Source organism: Schistocerca americana, unplaced genomic scaffold (genome assembly GCF_021461395.2).
Source record: "Schistocerca americana isolate TAMUIC-IGC-003095 unplaced genomic scaffold, iqSchAmer2.1 HiC_scaffold_1464, whole genome shotgun sequence".
NCBI lineage: Eukaryota > Metazoa > Arthropoda > Insecta > Orthoptera > Acrididae > Schistocerca > Schistocerca americana.
Genome location: NW_025725548.1, coordinates 12,501 through 17,500, shown reverse-complemented (window position 1 = coordinate 17,500; position 5,000 = coordinate 12,501). Strand labels below are relative to the sequence as shown.

Below are 5,000 nucleotides of genomic sequence, written 5' to 3'. Positions count from 1 at the left end.
TGTCGTACCTTAACCTAACCTATGTCGTACCTTAACCTAACCTATGTCGTACCTTAACCTAACCTATGTCGTACCTTAACCTAACCTATGTCGTACCTTAACCTAACCTATGTCGTACCTTAACCTAACCTATGTCGTACCTTAACCTAACCTATGTCGTACCTTAACCTAACCTATGTCGTACCTTAACCTAACCTATGTCGTACCTTAACCTAACCTATGTCGTACCTTAACCTAACCTATGTCGTACCTTAACCTAACCTATGTCGTACCTTAACCTAACCTATGTCGTACCTTAACCTAACCTATGTCGTACCTTAACCTAACCTATGTCGTACCTTAACCTAACCTATGTCGTACCTTAACCTAACCTATGTCGTACCTTAACCTAACCTATGTCGTACCTTAACCTAACCTATGTCGTACCTTAACCTAACCTATGTCGTACCTTAACCTAACCTATGTCGTACCTTAACCTAACCTATGTCGTACCTTAACCTAACCTATGTCGTACCTTAACCTAACCTATGTCGTACCTTAACCTAACCTATGTCGTACCTTAACCTAACCTATGTCGTACCTTAACCTAACCTATGTCGTACCTTAACCTAACCTATGTCGTACCTTAACCTAACCTATGTCGTACCTTAACCTAACCTATGTCGTACCTTAACCTAACCTATGTCGTACCTTAACCTAACCTATGTCGTACCTTAACCTAACCTATGTCGTACCTTAACCTAACCTGTATTGCGCCTTAACCTAACCTGTATTGCGCCTTAACGTAACCTGTATTGCGCCTTAACGTAACCTGTATTGCGCCTTAACGTAACCTGTATTGCGCCTTAACGTAACCTGTATTGCGCCTTAACGTAACCTGTATTGCGCCTTAACGTAACCTGTATTGCGCCTTAACGTAACCTGTATTGCGCCTTAACGTAACCTGTATTGCGCCTTAACGTAACCTGTATTGCGCCTTAACGTAACCTGTATTGCGCCTTAACGTAACCTGTATTGCGCCTTAACGTAACCTGTATTGCGCCTTAACGTAACCTGTATTGCGCCTTAACGTAACCTGTATTGCGCCTTAACGTAACCTGTATTGCGCCTTAACGTAACCTGTATTGCGCCTTAACGTAACCTGTATTGCGCCTTAACGTAACCTGTATTGCGCCTTAACGTAACCTGTATTGCGCCTTAACGTAACCTGTATTGCGCCTTAACGTAACCTGTATTGCGCCTTAACGTAACCTGTATTGCGCCTTAACGTAACCTGTATTGCGCCTTAACGTAACCTGTATTGCGCCTTAACGTAACCTGTATTGCGCCTTAACGTAACCTGCATTGCGCCTTAACGTAACCTGCATTGCGCCTTAACGTAACCTGTATTGCGCCTTAACGTAACCTGCATTGCGCCTTAACGTAACCTGCATTGCGCCTTAACGTAACCTGTATTGCGCCTTAACGTAACCTGTATTGCGCCTTAACGTAACCTGTATTGCGCCTTAACGTAACCTGTATTGCGCCTTAACGTAACCTGTATTGCGCCTTAACGTAACCTGTATTGCGCCTTAACGTAACCTGTATTGCGCCTTAACGTAACCGATATTGCGCCTTAACGTAACCTATATTGCGCCGTAACGTAACCTATATTGCGCCGTAACGTAACCCACATTGCCCCTTAACGTAACCTATATTGCGCCGTAACGTAACCTATATTGCGCCGTAACGTAACCCACATTGCCCCTTAACGTAACCCACATTGCCCCTTAACGTAACCCACATTGCCCCTTAACGTAACCCAACACACGTTGGGCCTTAACCCAACACACGTTGGGCCTTAACCCAACACACGTTGGGCCGTAACCCAACACACGTTGGGCCTTAACCCAACACACGTTGGGCCTTAACCCAACACACGTTGGGCCTTAACCCAACACACGTTGGGCCTTAACCTGCTCTGTAATTGTCATACGACGCGTTAAATTAGTGTAGTGTTGCCTAACTGCAACCCCCGCAATATAGTTTGCTACTCGCACTGCCCGGTCCCCAGTGTATCGCTTCATGTTAAACACCTTGCAGCTATACACTGTAATGTGGATGGCAGCAGGACGTACATGCTCAATGCCCTTTGCAGTTGTTCATTGGCATTTGCAGTTGTTCATTGGCATTCGCATGGCGAAGCACTTAGCCTACGCTGTGGTACGGCCTGTGTCAACTGTCCGCTGATGTTGTACGTCCAAATCACACACTGTACTGCACATTGGTCCTCATGTACTGAATGATACATCGTGGTACATGTGACCGTACAACGACTGCGCCAACAACGGCGAACCATGCGGTCCAAATGTTGTGCACTCAGCTACGTGTCGTCTCCCTATAAGAGCTGGATTGCAGTGTGGTATGCCCTGGATGGCGATCAGCATGAGCCGTCTGTTGATGTAGTGGCGCGTGTTGTCAGACGTAGTCGTCTCTTCTCACACACCGTGATAGCACGGTGCACTGCGTTCCACATCTGCGACATGCGACAGAGGCCGGTTGACAGTCGTTCGCGCAATGGACATCGCATACGTACGGGGGCCACCTTCCACGTGTTCGCTAAGCGTGGACATGTTGTTGCGTGTATGTGGGCAGACAGTGTGTCGTGACACCTGACACAGGCATGCAACAATCGTTGAATTTGCAAATGGCGATGGACGCCTACGTTTGCTGGTGACGTTACGCAAATGAACAACTGGTAAACCGTTGTGGTGCGGTTGTTCTCGCTAGGGGTGAATCAGTGATGGCGACGATCGGTTGAGCTACCAACCGGTTGTTGCAGCGATACCCACCATGCCCACGAACGTGAATGGCATGTGGGTGTGAAGCGATACGCGGCGGTGGCTGGGTGGGACCGTCCCCGGCCGGTGAGGGGGGGCCTCCCGGCGTGTTGGCCGTGCGGTGCGTGGGCGCACGCGCTACAGCCGGCTGGTGGGGGCGGCCAGTGGCAGGCGCGCCGGCCGACGGAGGCGGCAGGCGGCGCAGCTGCGCGCCGGCGCACCCTGCACGCGGCGCCGTGCGGCCAAAGTAGGTCCTCGCGGGCCCGGTGCGAAGCGCGGTGGACATCTGCAGTGTGCTGGTCCGATTGAGGACTGTGTGCGCTGAGGATGCGCCGCCGCCCGGCGCTCGGCGCCGCGACGCCGTCTGCTGCTCGGTCGCCTCTGCGGTTCTCGCAGGTGGTTTGTATCGCAGCTGTGCGGACGTGTTGGCGCGTGCGCTGTGCTGGGAGAGTTCGCTTCGGCACCCAAGTGGGGCTTTTGTCCTTCTGTGGCGCTGGCGTTGGAGCTGCCGGTCACCGTAGGTGGCGCGTGTTGTCTCCCGCCGGCAATGCCACGACAGCACGCTCCCGGGCCTCTGTCGGCAGCGGCAAGCTCAGTTGGGAGCACGGGTGGTCGCACCTAAAGCGTCTACTCGCCAAACTCCGGGCGATTGCGCCTCTCTCGAACCCGACCAAGTACTTAGGACGGCGCTGCGCGCCGCCGGGACCTGAGAGGGTTTCGAGGTGTATGGTGCAGGGGAGCTCAGCCTCCTCCTGTTTGCAGAATAATTGAGCGGACGCTTGCGTGTTCGCGCGGGCCCCCGGGACACACTCCCGGGCGGCCGGCTGCTCAGCTCTAGTTGACGCAGCTCCCTGGTTGATCCTGCCAGTAGTCATATGCTTGTCTCAAAGATTAAGCCATGCATGTCTCAGTACAAGCCGCATTAAGGTGAAACCGCGAATGGCTCATTAAATCAGTTATGGTTCCTTAGATCGTACCCACGTTACTTGGATAACTGTGGTAATTCTAGAGCTAATACATGCAAACAGAGTCCCGACCAGAGATGGAAGGGACGCTTTTATTAGATCAAAACCAATCGGTCGGCTCGTCCGGTCCGTTTGCCTTGGTGACTCTGAATAACTTTGGGCTGATCGCACGGTCCTCGTACCGGCGACGCATCTTTCAAATGTCTGCCTTATCAACTGTCGATGGTAGGTTCTGCGCCTACCATGGTTGTAACGGGTAACGGGGAATCAGGGTTCGATTCCGGAGAGGGAGCCTGAGAAACGGCTACCACATCCAAGGAAGGCAGCAGGCGCGCAAATTACCCACTCCCGGCACGGGGAGGTAGTGACGAAAAATAACGATACGGGACTCATCCGAGGCCCCGTAATCGGAATGAGTACACTTTAAATCCTTTAACGAGTATCTATTGGAGGGCAAGTCTGGTGCCAGCAGCCGCGGTAATTCCAGCTCCAATAGCGTATATTAAAGTTGTTGCGGTTAAAAAGCTCGTAGTTGGATTTGTGTCCCACGCTGTTGGTTCACCGCCCGTCGGTGTTTAACTGGCATGTATCGTGGGACGTCCTGCCGGTGGGGCGAGCTGAAGGCGTGCGACGCGCCTCGTGCGTGCTCGTGCGTCCCGAGGCGGACCCCGTTGCAATCCTACCAGGGTGCTCTTGAGTGAGTGTCTCGGTGGGCCGGCACGTTTACTTTGAACAAATTAGAGTGCTTAAAGCAGGCAAGCCCGCCTGAATACTGTGTGCATGGAATAATGGAATAGGACCTCGGTTCTATTTTGTTGGTTTTCGGAACCCGAGGTAATGATTAATAGGGACAGGCGGGGGCATTCGTATTGCGACGTTAGAGGTGAAATTCTTGGATCGTCGCAAGACGAACAGAAGCGAAAGCATTTGCCAAGTATGTTTTCATTAATCAAGAACGAAAGTTAGAGGTTCGAAGGCGATCAGATACCGCCCTAGTTCTAACCATAAACGATGCCAGCCAGCGATCCGCCGCAGTTCCTCCGATGACTCGGCGGGCAGCCTCCGGGAAACCAAAGCTTTTGGGTTCCGGGGGAAGTATGGTTGCAAAGCTGAAACTTAAAGGAATTGACGGAAGGGCACCACCAGGAGTGGAGCCTGCGGCTTAATTTGACTCAACACGGGAAACCTCACCAGGCCCGGACACCGGAAGGATTGG

The 5,000-nt window shown here is 52.1% G+C and overlaps 1 non-coding gene across 1 annotated transcript in view; it reads left to right on the top strand.

The window, feature by feature from the left end:
• The first annotated feature begins 3,667 nt into the window (after window positions 1-3,667).
• LOC124568342 overlaps window positions 3,668-5,000 on the top strand; it is a 1,910-nt gene continuing 577 nt past the window's right edge. Inside the window, exon 1 of the ribosomal RNA XR_006971185.1 lies at window positions 3,668-5,000. This exon is cut by the window's right edge and continues 577 nt beyond it. This is a non-coding gene — a ribosomal RNA (small subunit ribosomal RNA).